A 20,256-nucleotide genomic window follows, 5' to 3' on the forward strand; every position below is an offset into this window, starting at 1 on the left:
GTGGAGTTTGCAAGTTCTCCCTGTGTCTACGTGGGTTTTCGCCAGGTGCTCCGGTTTCCTCCCACAGCCAAAGACTTGCAGGTTGATAGGTAAATTGGCCATTATAAATTGCCCCTAGTATAGGTAGGTGGTAGGGGAATATAGGGACAGGTGGGGATGTGGTAGGAATATGGGATTAGTGTAGGCTTAGTATAAATGGGTGGTTGATGGTCGGCACAGACTCGGTGGGCCGAAGGGCCTGTTTCAGTGCTGTATCTCTAAATAAAAAATAAATAAAATAAAAATACCGAAAGTAGCTTTGAAAGTCCATCTTTATGTTTCGTGCTAGCTTAGATTCATAGGGCTGTATTTTATAAGGCCCCTGACGTTGGGGGCCGTGGCAGGGGGGCCCGGAAAATCCTGCAGCAGCTGATCATAATTATTGATGTAATATTTCTGGTTTGCAATGCAGCTAGAGTATAATCATATTTTCCTCGTTCTTTAAGAAGTTCACATAACAGTTGGCAGAGAAATGAATACGGTTCCAAATGCATATTAGTCTACAGCTTTTCACAGTCAGGTGAGTACAAGACCATAGTATGTAGATATTCTTAAATTATGCTTTTATTTCTGTTGTGTATTTGCCTTTAATGATATAATTTAGTCTCACGTACTGGTATGTGCAAAATTAAGATTATTCACCCAGGTGCGGCATGCCTACAAGAAGGAATGTTACACTTGAGTGGAAGAGGAGGATCTCAACTGCGCAGGACACTGGGACACAGCAGGATAAGTATGTGGCAGCAAAGCAGAAAGTGCTGGGGAAACTCAGCAGGTCTGGCAGCATTTGTGGAGAGAGAAGCAGGTTAACCTGAAAGATTGACAGCATCCCCACTCCTCAACAGTGACTAAGTATTTATTTGGCAGCTGTCAGGAAACAGGTGCTGGGGCACATTAAATAGGGCCCAAGCAGCTGCTGCATAGCTGAGCCAATGTCCATCATGTCGTCGGATGTTCCGCTTATCCCCATGAAATGTGGGGGGGGGGGGGGTGCAGTGCATCGCCGAGATACTAATGAGCCCCCGCACAAAATATCACGGGGGCTCAGGGGTGGCCGCTGCACGCGGGCGGACCGCCGACTTTAAAGCACTGCCGCGAGTTGCGGTGTGCTAGTAAAACCCAGCCCAAAAGGTCAATGAGCACAGGGGTGATGGGTGAACAGGGCTTGCCCGAAGGTAGGATACTTACTGTGGAGTTTTTGATGAGCTTAAATTTATGGAGGGGAGAAGATGGGAGAGAACTGCATTGCAATGGTCGAGTCTGGAGGTCACAAAGCCATGGAGGAAAATTTTATACAGAATTTTCAGACCAAAATGTCATTGTCAGTGACGTAAACTTTAATTTTGATAAAGATTAAAATATATTTTCTGAATCATTTATCATAGAATTAGTTCCAGTTTATCCAATTAAAGTTGTACAAGACTTTTCAATATTTTACTAGAAAATGTCTGCCACTCTGGAATTGGCCTTTATAGCCACTCCAGGCGCTGCTTCACAAACCACTGACCACCTCCAGGCGCTTACCCATTGTCTCTCGAGACAAGGAGGCCAAAGAAGACTAGAAAATGTGATTATATTTTGCCTTATTAGAGATTACAGCAACAATGTCACTTCTTTTCCAGGAATGCCTACCTTGAAGAAGTTTTGCTCTTCTCAAAAGGAAAGTCAGCCCTGAAACATTTACTCTGTTTCTCTCTCCACAGATGCCGCCAGATCTGCTGAGTATTTCCAGCACTTTCTGTTTTTATGTCTTTTCCTGTCAGTTATTGTCATATGCTCGTATATATGAACAATGTCAGAAATTTGCCATTGGGAAAGTAGGCAAGGGGCATGTTTGGTTGGAGACCAGCGACGATTGATTGACAAACTCTTTGGGATAAGAACAGTTGGAAAAACGTTTTAGAGGATATCTAAATCGAGTGGGCTTGATGCAGTGAACTTCAAGGTCCAGAAATTCTTGTGCATTTGGAGAAGTTTTTTTGGACTAAAAAGCAAAGTCAGGAAAATCACAAGGAAGAAGGTTACCTGAGTTAAAAACAAGAAATGCTGGAACCACTGAGCAGGTCTGGCAGCATCTGTGGAAAGAAAAGCAGAGTTAACGTTTCGGGTCAGTGACCCTTCTTCGGAACTGACATTTACCTGAGTGGTCTCTTAGGTGGATATACATGGCTAGGGAAGCTGTGTGTGTTCACTTAGGGAAACTAGTACAGAAAGAATACTAGCAGCCACCATGTGTGGTATCTGTCAAAATTTCCTGTTGGAGTTGTTCAATGGGATTCTTGGTTGGGGAAGCCATAGGGAGAAAGCAGGTCTAAGGAGTTGTTAGAGAAAAAAGTGGCTTTGAATTGACAGGGGAACTCAGTGCTTGATTTTGTGAACCGTAAGCATATAAGTGATTTACGTTATGAGGCAATATGCAAGACTAGTGAAAGACAGCAGGAAATTTGATAAAACTGCAGGGATTTGGCATAAAATCTAAATTGTCATTTGCTTGAATTGAACACTCAGTTTGTTGCAGGCAAAAGATTAACAGCCTTTAATGTTGCTGGTCCAGCTCTGTTGCCTCAGTCAGTGCATATAAAAACCACCTCACAAGGTGCTTCTCATTGTCTCCGTGAGACAGTAACATGGTCTTGGTTATCTTACTGAGCTCCCACCAAAGGTGGCTTGCTGCCAGTAATATAAATACAGCATTTAATAAAAATATGCTGATTACATTGAAGAAAGTCTATGAGCATTTGGTGAAATTGCCATGCACCAATGACTTGGCCTACATGGGCGTTTATATCCCACTAGCAAGACACATTCAGGACAAAAATGAAGTGGAATTAAGTGGAAAGCAAAACCAATACTCTGGAATCATTCAAGATAATAAAACAGAATCAACACCCTGGAGTAAAGTCATAGTATTAATCTGGAATCAAACCCTTGGAATTAGCCAAGGCAATAATCTAGAACTAATATGGTGGAATCATTCAAGACAGTTATCTGGAATTGACAAAGCTGAGTCTGTCAAAAGGCCTCCAGTCCAGAATACATCCAAACGGTGAAAATATTCCTTTCCAGAAGTTTTTCCAGAAGGAGGTTGCTGATAGCTGATGCTCTGATTAGAAGGGGACAGGGAGCATAGGTGGCATCTTGGAACACGATGCATTTGGCTTTATAACATCATCCCCTTGCCACTTGCATGCTATTTAACTGTCCCTGCCCATTTCAGGTGGCAACATTCCATTGGCACCAGGGACACCCCAGGAAATGCATGTCAAACACAAACAGGGTTGGGGCATCAGTGTTATGGATCTTCTGTCCCCTTTACCCTTTGCTTAATGCCCCAGCAATGCACACGTGATTCACCGGGGTGAGGAAAATCAGCCCTGATATCTGCACAAGCCCGTTGAACTGTCTGAGCCTTATAAGTGATTGGATCTGTGCTGTGGTTCTGCCTTTGCGTCACATGATTAAGTGATAAGTCAGACATTTTCCAGATCCAGACTATATTACTTAGAACTGTTTATCATTTTTACTTAAAAGGTATGCAGATGTATTACATTTTTTTGAATTGAAGAGGGACCTGATTGCAAGTAGAGGTCCACTGAGACCTGTGTCAACCAGTTTGGAAAGAATTTTTGTACTAGCATGTGGATTTTTATATACTGCAGCTAAAAATAGTCAGGTTGTAAATCTGAGTAGCTCAAACCAAAGATCATTCATTCATGAATTCAATCTAAACAAAACCAAAAGAAAACACATAAAGCAGAACACGACCAGTGAGGGGGAGTACTTGCAGTGCAAAGTACCTTCTCCTTCTAGGTTGCCCATCTAATATCTTTACTGTTGTGGAAGACATTTCACTTTATAAAACACTTGGATTTACAGTGTGCCATTCAGAACTTCAGGATGTCCCAAAGCATTTTACAATCAATGAAATACTTTTTCAAGAAAAGTCAATGCTATAATACAGGAATTACAGCAGCCAATTTGTGCAAGCACACTCCCACAAACAAAAATTAAATAAATGACTAAACCCTGGGGCTAAATTGGGCTCTGTAATACCCCTTTTTAGGCCATGCGGCAACCGAACGCTTCAAAATGGGGCTCGAGATGAACGTGCACATTTCTGACAGGATGTGCAGGGGACGCCATCTTGGTAAAGGGGTTTGCAAGCCTGCACCTAACAAGTGCCAGTGGCATGCAGAACAGACAGGCTATGGCATCAATCAGTGACAGTGCCAGCGCTGCCATTTTTGAATTCTGCATTCCAGCCAATGCCCTGTCTTAGCCTCACACAACACAATACAACGTTAGACAGAATAAAGGAGCCCACAGAAGAATCATGAACTACTTACAGGTTAGTTGCTGGATTATTTCTTCTGGCCATTGGTGCAATTATACATGTTTTTAGAAGCTTTCATATACTTGGCTAAAGTTTGAATAGTCTACAGGAAGTGGCCTGGCTGATACTGAGTACTTTCCTAGACATTTAAAGGCTTGGGCTGAAACATGTGCTTCCAGACATGAGTGGCATCATATGGCTTCCTTTGGGAATTGAGCATGATTGGGAGAATGAATGCAGAGCAAGACAAGTTTCTAGAAGAGGGAGGAGCCGGAGGGGGAGGAAGAAGGGCTCCCAACAGGAGGCCAGTAATGCTGAGGTTCTTCAGGTAGCAATTCTCTTACCTCTACTTTAGCAAGGACCAATGCATGAGATGTCTTTGCTTCACAAAAAAGGTTTTGAGTGAAATGTGCTAACTGCTGCAGCCATAACTGCAACCACAAAGCAGGGCAAGGATATTCTTGCTTGTGGCTGTCAAGGTGGCCGTGGTTCTTCACATTTATGTGCCTGGCTCCTTCCAGGCTGCTACTAGAGATATAAGCGACATCTCATATTTTGCAGGACGCTGCTGCATAAGGAAATTGAGACTCTCTCTACACAGAGGAACAGTTTAATCCCATTCCCTCTTGCCAGAAACAAACAAGCATGAGCGTTTGTGTGGACTGAAGGCTTCCCCATGATGCCGGATGCCATTGACTGCACGTACATTACCTTGCTTGTACCTGGTGTGAACTCGGCCATTTTCATGAACTGAAAGGGATTCCATTCCCTCAATGTGCAGCTCATAATTGACCACAGGCAATGCCCAGTAACCTGGCAGTCATCACGGTTCCTTCATTCTGCATCAGTCTTCTGTGCCATTTGCACTTGATCCACCATGGCAAGTCAAAAGCTGGCTACTGGCCAGCAACGGTTATCCGCTTATGATGTGGCTGATGACGGGTCCGAAACATGCGCACATGTGCACACGAGACCTACAATGAGAGTGATGCTGTTACAAGGAACATTATGAAGCACACCATCGGTGTCATCGAGCAACGTTTCTGCTGTCTGGATTGCTGTGGAGGAGTTCTGTAGTCCATGTAGTAAAAGGACATGTAAGCTTCAATGTTGAAGACAGTGAGAGCAATTCCTCCCACTGTAGAGATGATGATGTAATAGTCACATGGTAATGAGCTTTTGGAAGGAAAGAGTAGCAGCACGAAAGATGCTAGCTAAGGAGGCTTGAGGAGAGTGTAAATAGTAATGTATACATAACAGAGTTATTGGTTGACCTACTCCAGGCTCCTAGACTTTTTCTACAATGCCCTAGCTAAGCTACAACTACTGCTACAACAAGAACATGCAAAAGTACTCAGCTGAGCTGGTAGCAAGATTTATGGTAGTATGCTGCCTGCTGCACAACCTGGCCATTATGAGGGAACAGCACATGCCATCACCTATCAGGCAGGAAGCTGAGGAGCAGGAGCACAAGAAACAGAAGGAGGAAGTGAAGGAGGAGGAAGTATGACAGGATGTGGAGGAACACAAAGAGGAAGAGAGGCTACAATGTAGACAGTCCCTTTCTGCTTGAGCTCTACATGATCAAATAATTTATGAACTACCACACCGAGCTGTCACCAACAGTCCCACACTCCTTACCATAATAATAAAAGCAAATACTGCGGATGCTGGAAATCTGAAATAAAAACAGAAAGCTCTGGATATACTCAGGAAGTCTGGCAGTATCTGTGGAGAGAGAAGCAGAGTTAACGGCTGGAATTTTACAGCCCCCCACACGAGTGGGCTGGTGGCGGGGGAGGAGGAGGGGGGGGGGGTGGTGGCTGAAGTAAAATTGAGTGGGAGGCAGGAGGTGCCGTTCATGATGCCTTCCCGCCTCTGCTGCAATTTTAGGCGGGTCAGCAGTGAGAAACAGCCCGCCCGCCCCAGGTCAATCCAGGCTCTTAAGTGGCCAATTAACTGTCACCTAAGGGCCTTCTCCCACCGCTGCTGGTATTTAGCAGCAGCAGCCGAGTGGCAAATCCCCCAGAAGGCCGCCAGTTAAAACCTGGTGGCCTTCTTGCGGCGGTGAGGGGAGCCCTCATGACCGGACACCCTGTGCCCCATGGAGGCTCCCCCCCCCACCCCGAAGCTCCAACAGCCCCAACTAAAATAAAGATCGCCCCCTCTCAATTGACTCCCCCGTGCCTCGCCAGGGCCCGCCCGATTATCCCTGGCGAGGCCCCAAAACTTACTTTGTTTCCAGGCCGGCGTCCCTCTTGCTGCCGATGCTGGGTGCAGTCCCAGCAGTGGCCACTGCTCCTGGTGGCGCTGCTGGGACTAACAGCTGCCGGCCCGCTGATTGGCTGTCAGCTCTCGGAGATGCGACTTCCTGCCTCAAGGAGGTGGAAGTCCCGTCCAAGTCCAATTAAGGGCCTGGGGAGCGTAAAATCCTGGTGTAGCTCCCCAGGCCCAGCAAAGGTGGGCTCACCTCCAACTTTTTGGTTGATGGGCAGGGCCTCCCACCCAACGTAAAATTCCAGCCAATGTTTCAGGTCTGTGATCTTTCATCATATTCTTACCTTTCCTCTATGACTGACTATCACATCATCTACTTTCCAATAACACAAAATCCAAAACACCAGAAAATGTACATTGTAATCCCTATTTTATAAATTCAATCATTACATAAAGCATAACAAGATATATTAATTACCCTTATGCAATCCCTTCTGTGTGCCTATGTCTATCGTAATGCTCCTGTGAGATGTTTTCCCAGTCGCTGCTGCATGGGTGATGGAAGGCTGTTTGTTAACCTTCAATTGACCAGACTGTAGATGAACCTGGAGGGTGACTTCGAGCAGCTCTGGGCCTAGAGAGCCCAGCTACAGACTGCAACATCTCGGCCTGCGCTACAGCAGTCTGGCTGGCTGGCTGACAGACAACAACAAGGGCACTGACGGAGTGGCAGGGGTGGGATCAGGAATGCTGTCAACCAGAGACAGGACAGCAGGTTCTTGCTCCATGGAGCCACTGCCACTCTCCAGGGCAGCGCCTCAGCGATCCTACAAATCTTTCAGAGAACAGGTTGTTTCATGTTGTGATGTCCTTGAAGAGCAGCAGGGAGGAGTGTCCTGGCCAACAGTTATCCCTCAACCAACATCTAAAATAGATGTATTTAAGGGGAACCTAGATAAGTACATGAGAGAGAAAGGAATAGAAGGCTATGTTGTTCGGGTGAAAGCTCATACTTGACAGCTGGACTTCCACATTTTTCCAAAAACATTGAATTGTACAGAATTTTACAGTACTGAAAAGGCCATTCTGCTCAACAGGTCAGTGCTGGTGTTTTTGCTTCACATAAACCTCCTTCAGTCTTGCTTCATCTCAACCCATCAATGTATCCTCTTTCCTTTCTCCCTCATATATTTATCTAACTTCCCTTCAAATGCATCTTGGACGCTTTCCAACCAACTGCTTTCGGAAAACCCAAGCCCTTCCTATTTTGGTGGGCTTCACCTCTGCCACCTTGGACAGCTGTTTAGCTGCTTCATGCAGGTGTTACAGTACACTGGAGTCAGGACTGATGGGAACTCTGGCAGATCACATCACCTGTCTGTTCCTGGATTTCTGGGGTCAGAAGGCTGAGGGGTGAGGCTCCGTCCCAGTAGCATGTGTTTATAAATGTATTGACACTCACAGTTCAACAGATTTTTTTTTTAGAACATTACAGCACAGTACAGGCCCTTCGGCCTTCGATGTTGCGCTGACCTGTGAAACCATCTGACCTACACTATTCCATTTTCATCCATATGTCTATCCAATGACCACTTAAATGCCCTTAAAGTTGGCGAGTCTACTACTGTTGCAGGCAGGGCGTTCCACGCCCTTACTACTCTCTGAGTAAAGAAACTACCTCTAACATCTGTCCTATATCTATCACCCCTCAACTTAAAGCTATGTCCCCTCATGTTTGCCATCACCATCCGAGGAAAAAGACTCTCACTATCCACCCTATCTAACCCTCTGATTATCTTATATGTCTCTATTAAGTCACCTCTCCTCCTCCTTCTCTCCAACGAAAACAACCTCAAGTCCCTGAGCCTTTCCTCGTAAGACCTTCCCTCCATACCAGGCAACATCCTAGTAAATCTCCTCTGCACCCTTTCCAAAGCTTCCACATCCAGATAAATGCTTCTTTTTCTCCATCAGTACTTTTATCTGTGTGCATAACCTGTCCAACCAATCAATGGATTGTAAGATCTTGTAACATCAAAACAAAACCAATTTTTCTTGAAGAAGTCAATATTTCAGTGAAACGAACAAGTAAAAAGAATGTTGGTACTATGGCTTTACATTGTACTGACTGCTGCTCGACATCATACACCTTTTTGATTTGTGATCGCCCTGGAATGTACATAGCAAACTTCAATTTGAGGTTATTTCATGCAGTTACAGGCACTTAAGAATTCTCTCCTTCAGCCAACGCCATGAAAACAGGTAATAAAGTACCAGTCCAGTTAGCTTCCTTTCTGCAGGATCTAATTCTCCAGCTGTGCATTGCCGGTCCCATCGCGACCATAGCTCTATTCCAGGAATTCAAATTAATACTACATTTCCTTTCAGCAGTCCAGGTGGCATCAGAAATTTAAAACATTTCTGACCACAGCTGCATGAGACAACAAAAATAAGTACTACCCAATTCTAATCAAAAGACATCTTTGTGGATTTGACTGTCAGATTTATGCTTTTGAAAAAATAAGAGTCTATAGTTAAAGAATAATTCATTGTGGTTAATCATTTGATGTCACATGTAGAAGCCATTTTGCCCAACATCCGGCTGCTTCCAAAAGACCAGACACAGAATAAGAGGTAATTTATAGCTAAAACATCTGCTAGGATCAGTCTGCATAAGCCACTTTCCTCAGTCATGGGGAAACTATGAAGGCTAACTCTATTTAACCTCCCTGGTTTTCAGTCTGGAATCTGCTACCTGTTGTTCAAGAGTAATGACAAAGATGAGTTGACAAAGTTAAATGAGGAATATAAACCTGAGATACGCAAATGGTAAAACCAGTCATCCTGACTGTCAAATTGAATGTCATTGCTAGAACAAATGTGATCCTCATGCATCTTAAAGCAACTTAATGGTAAATCACCTTTAAAACGAGGGCTGGAGCTTAAGCATTTATGAATAAGAGAAATATTAACTTAGTTTTGCTCAATGCTAATATTGCTTCTGCTATGTTAAAAGCTAAATAAATGTTTTCATTTCAATGCATAATGGACATAAGAATGTAATTATTTCTAATTTTTCGTGGCATTTGTATGTGTATTTTCTCTTACTGTCTGTGATCAACAGTGGCCGCACTTTTCAACCTGCTCCCGTACCACTACCTCCGTAATTTCACAAGAATCTATCCTTAGCCCTCTCCTATTTCTTATCTACATGCTACACCCTTGGCAACATCATCCAAAAACACATCATTTTCCACATATATGCTGATGACACCCAGCTCTACCTCACTGCCACCTCTCTCGACCCCACCACTTTCTCTGATTCAGCACGCTGCTTGTCCAACAACCAACCCTGGATGAGCAAGAATTTCTACAACTAAATATAGTGAAGACAGGAGCTATTGTCTTTAGTCCCCAGCCACCAACTCCATTCCTCATCCTGATCACTGTCTAAGGGTGAACCAGACTCTTGGTAACCTTGGCCTCCGATTTAACCCTGAGATGAGCTTCTGACCACATATCCGCTCCATCACCAAAACTGCCTACTTCCACCTCCATAAAATCACCTGTCTCTGCCTTGACTCAGCTCATGCTGCTGAAACCCTCATCCATGCCTTTGTTACCTCTTGACTTGACTATTCCAATGCTTTCCGAGAAGTTCTCCCATCTTCCACCTTCCATAAACTTGAGCTCATCCAACACTCTGCTGCCCAAATTCTAACTTGCACCAAGTCCTGTTACATCGCCCCTGTGCTCGCTGACCTACTCTGTCTCCCAGTCTGTCAACACCTCAATTTAAAAATTCTCAATCTTGTTTTCAAATCTCTCCACAGCCTTGCTCCTCCCTATCTCTGCAATTTCCTCCAACCCTACTTCTATTATCGTCTTACGTGACTGGGTGTCAAATTTTGTTTGATGATGCTTTGAACCTCCTTGGGACATTTTACTATATTAAAGGAACTATATGAATGCAAATTGTTGTTGTTGGACATTCAGATCCAGATGAGTCAAAATTTCCTCTAGCTTTATTTCAGCAAATTTCAAGCCATTCTCTTTGGCTTCCACCAACATTTATGTGTGCCTCTAGCCTTGACTCCATCAACTATCCCCTGGATGCCATCTCTAGCTGGCTCCAGAGGAGCGGAACTTTTGACAATAATTCTTGACCTCTAGTTGGGCTTTCTCCCTCACATTCATTCCATTACTAACAACCCCACAGCTGTTCAGACACTAATCCATACCTTTATCACCATGAGATCTGACTTCTCCAGCACTCTTCTAGCTCATTTCCCCACTTTCACACTCCATAAATTACAACTCATTCACAATGGCAGTCTCAGTCCTCACTGGCATAAAATCCTGAATCCAAAACTATACTAGTTCTTGGTGCTGCTATCAATTCAAGACCCTCCTCCTGAATTTTATCCATGGGCTAACCTACTCTACCTCAGTGATTCGCTCCATCAATACATTGCTGCACGTACTCTCCAACACTGATTTACTTCTTGCGCCTCACTTCCTCTGCTCCATTTTGGCTGTACTTTCAGCCACTATGCCCTGCCCTTGAGAACTCTTTCTCTAAATCCCTCTGTCATGCCACCTCCCTCCCTGCTTTCCAAAGCCTGTTCAAAACCACTCCCTTTGATTTTGACTGTGGACTCCTATTTTACTTGGTATCCACTGTTTATTCTCTACCCTGTAAAATGTTTCGAGATGTATTCTTGTATGTGGGGAGCACTATCAAAGGATACATTGCTATCACTGTCACCCTGACAGTGACTTCTGACACACAGCAATAAGCCTGTAATTAGATTCCTTACCACCTTCCCATTTCTTATTACTCACTCTTGAATCAAACACCACCAAGCACTGATCTAACAATATAAATTAGCTATATTAAAGGTTTACTTCCCTACCTCTTCAAACCCAACCCAACCCAACTCTCTCATAGTTGACAGCGAATGATAGAAACCCTTTACTTGCCTATCAATTTCTCTCTTATTAGATTAGATTAGATTAGAGATACAGCACTGAAACAGGCCCTTCGGCCCACCGAGTCTGTGCCGAACATCAACCACCCACTTCTACTAATCCTACACTAATCCCATATTCCTACCAAACATCCCCACCTATCCCTATATTTCCCTACCACCTACCTATACTAGTGACAATTTATAATGGCCAATTTACCTATCAACCTGCAAGTCTTTTGGCTTGTGGGAGGAAACCGGAGCACCCGGAGAAAACCCACGCAGACACAGGGAGAACTTGCAAACTCCACACAGGCAGCACCCGGAATCGAACCCGGGTCCCTGGAGCTGTGAGGCTGCAGTGCTAACCACTGCGCCACTGTGCCGCTGGGGGTCATGGTCATAGTTTGGAGCATATATTTCGCTAAATATTGATATTATTAAATACTTTAACTATAGATACACAAACAACATCACATAGTACTTTATAATAGGCCAAAGTAATAATAAGCAAATAGTATCATCACTACTACACACTGTGATGCAGAATCATAAGTCATCAAATCCTTCTAACTTTCTTTCATTGAGGAAAGTGACCTATCCACTTATTAGTTGGAATCATTGCAGATCTCGCACTGTACCGGAGGTTTCCAATAGTCCATGTTGGTGCTTTGATCCCTTTGAAGCTCTGGGTAGGATTGCTGCTGCTGAATTCAACCCTCTGTGTAGCTGCTGCTGTGTCCTACCTCCTCTCTGATCTGGACCTGGTTCTGCAGCTCTGCAATTGACTGACTGTCCAAATGTTGGGACATATTTCACCCTCAGCTCTGCTCACTTCAAGGGGCAAAGCAAGTCAAATCTTCAGATCACTGATGAGTTTGGAGCTGAGGTCAGGATCACTCCACAAACCCAGACTCCAACCATCTATCCATCCCATAATAATACTTTTGGCACCAAAATAGAAAGAAAGCCTGCTCCCAATTGGCAACTGTTGACAGTCAAATAGCCTTGTCAAGATGCTGATTTTGGGACCTATGTTACTGGTGTTTTTGAAGGGGCTCACTATCAAGAAGCATCACAGAGCACTGATCTAGCAACAAATAACACTTACCAGCCAGTCAGCACGCAATTTGCTCTGCATTACTTTTTCTGTGTTTCCAGTTCACTATTATCTTCTTTACTATGGTTTCTATGTAAAAGGAAAACAGTAGTTCAACTAATTTCTTATTCCAATTCATTTTTGATTTGGATTCCCTTCCATTGATGTTATTTTCTTTCAATTTAATCATCCTTTCTTTGATCATGTTTTGTTTCGCTTTAAAATCCTAAAAACATAAAGGATTCGAAATCTGAAATGGAAATGTGTTTATTGTGGGTTCTACAACGAATTACAGCTATTCAAAACCCTTCCTTTTCCCTACCTGTAATCCGATCTGGCACCAGCTCCCGGTCACTGTGGGGCTCATTCTAAATTTGTTATACTTAGGGGTGTGGCAGTTTGGTACAAAAATTTACACCTGTTTCCTGTCAACGTGTTCAAATTATGCCACCCAGAGTGAATATTCAATTACTGTGCTTCTGTAAATAACTCATCGTGCAGCCTGTATGAGCTAATCGAGAGAAAACTGTAATAACCAATCTAGTGCAAATTTACATCTAATATAGTGCAAACAGAAATATTTAGCAGTGTAAATTGTAATGTATTTAGTAGAACCCAAATCATGACACTGTAAATAGTGCAAAATATCTTCAGATATTCATACACTGAACATAGTGCAGTTGCATCCAATTGTGTGAAAACTCTAATATTGAATATGGTGCAAACTTACTTTCAATGGAGTGAAAAATTTCACACCATTAATATAGTACCAAGTGAAACAGCTATAGCAAACTGTTACACCTAAGGATTGCAAATTATAACATCTAATAGAAACTGTAACACCTAATAGAAGGTGAACTGTAACATCCAATATAGTGTAAACAGTAACATTTTGCAGTGTGAACACCTCTAGCATTTGATCTGGTGAAAAGTATAAATTCAATTTAGTGTTACCAGTAAATATACTGCAAACTATAGCACTTAATTATATCAACTAATATGGTGCAGTGTTGTTACAACTAAAGGTCAATACAAACCAAAAAGCTGTATATAACCATGAATGTACAGAGCAAGACTAAGTATACTATTACTGACCATGGGATGATTTTCATTGCCTCTGGAGCTCCAGAAAACTCAAGCAGATACCTCAAAAATTGCCATATTTTCCAGTGCTGAGAGCCTCCCGCCTCACACTAGAAAGCGAGATTTATTGCTTGTGTCTCCTCCTCCCCATCATTGGGTCCCACAAAAGGTTGGCTTATGATTGCTTTGTGTTATAGTGAAGGTCTGCGTGGGAGCACTGTAGAATTGCCATCAATGACACACTATTTATGCAAAAAGCGCTTCGGCTGCATAAGTATATTTAGCACCTCCAAATTCATGCAGGATTATTGTGAATCATAGAGTCATTTATGGCACAGAAGCAGGCCATTCGGCACATCAAGTCCATGCCGGCTCTCCACAAGCTATGCAGTCAGTCCCACTCCCCTGCTCAATCCCCGTAGCCCTGCAAGTCTATTTCTCTCATGTGACCATCCAACCTCCTCTTGAAGTCATTGATTGTGTCTGCTTCCACTACCCTTGTGGGCAGTGATTTCCAAGTCATTACCACCCACTGCATTAAAAAGTGCTTCCTCATATTGGCCCTCAATTTTTTTGCCCAAAACTTTCAATCTGTGTCCTCTAGTCCTTGCACTATTTGTTAATGGGAACAGCTTTTCCTTGTCTAACATATCTAAGTCTGTCATAATGTTGTACACTCCTATTAAATCTCCCCTCAATTTCCTTTGTTCTTAGGAGAACAAAGCCAGCTTTTCCAACCTAACCTTGTAACTAAAATCCTCCATCCCTGGAACCAGTCTGGTAAATCTCCTCTGCACCCTCTCAAGTACCCTCACATCCTTCCTGAAGTGTGGTGACCAGAATTAGATGCAATACTCCAGTTGGGGCCTAACCAGAGCTGAATAGAGGTTCAGCATAAATTCCCTGCTTTTGTATTCAATGCCTCTATTTATGAAGCCCAAGATCCCATGTGCTTTACTAACCACTCTCTCAATATGTTCTGCCACCTTCAAAGATCTATGCACATACACCCCCAGGTCCCTCTGTTCCTGCACATTCTTTAGAACGGTGCCATTAAGTATATATTGCCTCCCCTATTCCTTCTGCCAAAATGCATCACCTCACACTTGTCAGTATTAAATTCCATCTGCCACCTCTCTGCCCATTCTGCCAATCAAGCAATATATTTGCAATTAGTGATTTGCAATAATTCTGAGAAAAATGACTGTTTGGCAAATTTATTGCAATCCATTGTACACCCTTTTTATCATTGCTTTCTTCCATCTAGGTTTCTCCCACAAATGTCATACTTCTATGAAGATGAGTAACACCTGTTTTGAATCCCCTTAAATTAGTTGCCAAGATTATTTACAGATCAGATACAACTGCATTACCCATACTGCAATTGCTTTGCTTCTTACATTACGACAGATTGAATTGAAGAGGAGATATGAAGAGAAAATCTGCTGGTTTGCAGGTCTGAGATTAACCTTGCATCATTATTGCCTGAATGAGCAATCAATGTTGTGTTGTCCTTCCCTTACGGTTGAATATATATCACGGCCAGGAAGCCGCATCTGCCTACAAAGCTCTTGTTTTGTTCAGTCCAAGATGGTGGCATTGGGCATGTCACCAGAACAATTATGAGAGTTCCCCAGAAGGAGGGAACTTTTGATAAAACCAAGCAACCCATCTTTTGTTTTACAATTTTCTAATTTGAGTCGATAAAACAATTAATTTTCTGTGGTGCCCTGTTTACTGTAGCTCCCCCTGTAATGGGATAGGACCTCCAAATGCAAAGCTTATCCACTGGGGATCCTGGCCCAGGATAAAATAACATAGAGCTAATTTATTATGAAGTATGGTTATAAGATTAAAAAGAAAACATTTGAACTAGATTATAGTGTTTTGAATATGGATGATAATGTTTTGAATAAGGAAGCACCTAGTAATAATTAGGGGAGTGATAACAGGCTGGGGAGATGTGCTAAGTATAGGGATTGTTGTTAGATTCTCTATTGTTTCTAGTTTGCGCAAATGACCTGGATTTAGAAAATTGGGCAGATTTGCAGATGTCATAAAACTAAGGGAACAGCATGATGTGGTGAAGTAGCCAAAAAATTACAGAAGGATCTAGATTACAAATGGGCAAAGTAGTAGAAAATGATATTCAATGTCAGTAATGGCAAGACTTCACATATTGGAGAAACAAAATAAAGCTGTTGAACTAGCTAGGGAATAGGCAGTTGTTTGCTGTGGAATGGTAAAATCAGTGGACTGGATGACCTCCTTCTTCTGTATTGATCTTTGTAACTTTTGCATAGCTCAAGAGAGTATCTTTCAAATTAATAAAAGTCAAGTATTTTTCTCTCAAAACATTGATCAATTTACATCCTTGATGAAGTGTACGTACGTGAGAAATACAGCTCAGAGATTCCTGACATACAAATAGTAACCAACCTAAGTGACCATAATAATGGCTACAATCCCTCCAATAAAAAATATAAAATACAGATTCTTATAACATTACTGTTTAGTAGCATAGAAATAGGGGAACTGAAAAACAAAGGCCACCATCCTAACTTCTTTTTCCCTGAATATTAGGCTGATACAAAGGAAGATCAAAAAGTATCCTACACAATTAAACCAAACCAAATGGATCAAAACTAGGTTTAATAATAGCCTGAGGCCCTCTCAGAAGTCTGTCTCAAGCCATTCATCCACTCTCAGGACAAAGCAGAGTAATGAGGCTGGTAATTTGGACTGTTTGTTGAGACAGTAATCACAGCAAGTTATCCCACAAAAGTTCTGGTTTGATAGCAAATGAAATTGAAGATAAATATGGGAATATCATAACACTGTGAAAAATTGTAATTGTTTTCATCATGTGGGCAGGCTGAGTATCTTCTCATTTGTTGAAGATTAGGATGAGAGAACTTCCATTTCCCATAGCTCACCCGCCTTGCATTTAAGCTTAAATATAATTAGAGGCACTAGAGAATAAAAAGAACCCACAGAGATACAATTGAAATAGTTGTGAACCAACTCTTGGTTGAAATGTTACATGCATTCCATCTAGACAACCAACATTAACCGACTTAAAGTAGCCACAGTACTGGCTATGAAACCTCTCACCGAAACAATCTATATATAGTAGATATTCTTATGATATTAAACAACTGATCTCTAAGCTGTCACAAGAATATGGTGGAAATACATTCTGAAATAAATAGGCCATGAAACATTGTGGATCTGAGAATCCAACTGCTGGGTGATCTCTTGACTTTTAGTATAACATTACACATTCTTTAGGCAACCTAAATAAGTGATAATAAGTGGGAGAAATTCTTGAATGTATCTCATACTATTCAAAATAATCCAAACAGTATGCAACCTTTTAAAATGAGAATAATGCCTGACTTGGGTAGGTGCTGTCAAGGGGGAGAGGATATACTCATGTGGTAGATAAAGCCATAATAAAGGCCAATTGCAGTTTAGGTTTTATAAATTGGGTGCAAAGAATACAAGAGTAAAGAAGTAATGATGAATTTATGTAAAACATTGATTAGGCCACACAATTAGAATGATAGGCTGGATTTTGCTCCGAGTAGAAAATTTACCCACGGATTTTCTGTGGAGTTTTGCAAGGCAAGTTCCTGCCAGCCAACTGTCCAAAAAGTGCTCTGCCCTCTAAAGGACATCTGTTAACCTGTTTGAACAGGGCTTGCAAATGTATTTCCTAATCAATCAGATTGAAGAATCGATACAAGGCAGCAGAGTCTGAACCAGTAAGTATAAGTTGGAATATTAAATTCAATGTCAAATGAGGCAAGATAAAGAGAGAGAAAGAATGATTTAATTAAGAGAAAGGGGTAAGAGGCAGAAAGAAAGAAAATAAAAAGTATATATTTTTTTAAATTTCCAGCAATAATTAAAAGCTAAAGGAATGAGACTCCATACATAAAAGTTAATTGTCAGTGCCAGAGTGGTTGTTTGGCAGTAATTAAGACATGCCATGCTATTAAGAGGGTGTTAAACTAGAATGGACAAGGCCTAACTTTTTTTGGTGAGTGTTGTCTGTATCTATGAGGTACATACAGGCAGGCCATGCTATTCAATGTATTTGAATGGTGAGTCAGATGACAAGATGCCATTTTCAGGAAGCTTTTGGAGGAACAGGGTATCTTAGACAGCAACTTTCAAAGTTCTATGTTTCACTGCACTTGTGCAGTCACCAGAAGTTGCTGTCTGATATGCATATACATAACAGTAAGCACTGTTAGCCTCACCATTATTTTATAGCAACAATGTGTGCAGCTTGAGATGCATCATTATAGAAAAGATGCTAAAACCATTGAGATGTATAATGTAGGATTGCCAGGATGATGTCATGGATGGTATTATGAGGAGAGATTTGAGATGTTGGGACTTTTTACACTGGAGCAAAGAAGGTTGAGAGGGAATTTAAGAGTTTTTTTAATTATGGAGGGTATTCATAAGATGAATAGGGAAAGGATATTTCTTCTGGTTGATGAATCAGTCATCAATTTAAATCTGTCACAAAGGGAGTGAAGAGATAGATTAGAAGAAATTTCTTTTACGCAGAGGACTGTTGCAGCAAGGAATACTCTGCCTAAGTGAGTGGTTGATTGCATCTTTTAGAGAAAGCTGGAAAACTATTTGAAACAGATGATGATTCACAGCAATGGGGAAAGAGTGGAGCAATGGCATTAGTTTTAGATTGCTCGAGCAAAGAGGCAGCAGAGACAAAACAGGCCAAATGACCCCCTTATGTACACTAAAATTCTATAGTTATAGTGAGGTGCCGGTTACTGCAGTAGTTTTGGGAGAGAGGGCTGAATTTTCCCAAAAGAGAGGAAGTCCTGAGACCGGGGTTAAATTGGATTGTGCGGCCGCACAGATGGGTAGTGGGCCAATTAACGTCAGGTGGGGGTGCCGGCCAAATAACGGGTGGCGGGAGGGAGGAAATTCCAACAGGTCAAAGGCAGGCGCCATACTTAAAGGGGAGTCACCAGCCTTCACACATATAGGGCTGAATTTAGTGAAACAGCTGCAGGTCCCAGCGGCGGACCCAGAAATGGGCATTGTCACCACTCATCACATGTGTGGTGGTCCCACTGGCCAACTATTCCAATGGAGGCCCATCCATTCACGCGATGGAGGCGGGCTTCGAGGTGCAAATAAGGCGTCAGATAACTCAGGAGCCGGTGCTGGCGCCATATTTAAAGCCTTGCCAGCCCTGCTTTCATTGTTGCCTTTGAGTCCATTGCTGTTTCCTGTTCTCTGTTGAAACTGGAGATGGAGTAATTCCTGGACCTCCCATGCCCCAGAGAAGGATGCCACAGTAAGGCAGAGGCAAGACACAGGGTGGCCCCACAGTTTAGTGATGTCTCCCTGGAGATTCTCCTCCAGTCTGCAAGGGACAGGCAGGAGGTCCTCTTCCCCAGGGATGGGAAGGAGAGGTCTTCCCGCTTGACCAAGCAAGCCTGGATGGAGATCGCAGTGGAGGTCAGGGGCTGTACGGTCACTCCCCACTCCCACCCCAAACATGGGTGCAGTGCAGGAAGAGAATCAATGACCTCCTTTGTTCTGCAAAGTGAATGCTCTACACCTCTCCATTTTGGCGAATGTAAGTGGCTATGCAGGAAGAAGCAGGACATGGGGAGGGAGGCACTACAAAGGTGCTGGCAAAGGTGGTTAGGCATCACCATATCTTCCCAGATGCATGGCTGCATCTCGGCCACAGGCCACCTTCTTTCAAAGCTCACCTCATTAACTCCCCTGAGAGCTGACGTGAGGATGAGCTACATACGAAACCCCAGCAGGGGATGAGGGGCTACCACTAGCAGAACTGTCCTATTGTTCTTTCTGAAAAGTATGACTATCTCCCTCTTTCCACATGCAGGACAAGCAGGCTCATAACACCAGAGAGATCTCAAGGACTGGAGGAGGAATTCCAGATATATGGCCTCTCTCGACAGCTCAGAAGAAGACACTGGAGTTAGCAGGGACCCAGGGCAGCCGCTCAATAGCAAGACTCCACGCAAGACAGTGAGGATTGTCATTAATCAACCTCTAGCATACTTCTGGAGATCCACATCATGCATGGATATCATGATGAGATCGACACAGCCTAACCACAACTGTTTGTGTTCTCTCATGTAGGTCGGCGGCCACAGCTTCACGCAGATGTTAAACTTTGGGAGTCAGCATCAAAGTGGCAGTTGCTGGAGCAACAGGAGAAATGTGTGGACAATTGCCAGAGTTTCCAGAGACTGTTCGTTCCCATGCACATACGATGGAGGAGTCCATCCATGCCTTGAGTGACGTCATGTCTCTGGCTTATGAGCTGATGGCTTCCTCCATTGAGAGAGTGGCAACCCTCATGGAGAACCACGTGCAGCATACCACCCGTTGGATGCAGAAGGTGCACGCTGGCCTCCATAGTTTGGCCTCATCCAATAGCTCTTTTGAGCGATGGGTAGGCAAGATGGCCCTGAGGCGCCTGAACCTGG

Source organism: Heterodontus francisci, chromosome 18, assembly GCF_036365525.1.
Source record: "Heterodontus francisci isolate sHetFra1 chromosome 18, sHetFra1.hap1, whole genome shotgun sequence".
Classification (NCBI taxonomy): Eukaryota; Metazoa; Chordata; class Chondrichthyes; order Heterodontiformes; family Heterodontidae; genus Heterodontus; species Heterodontus francisci.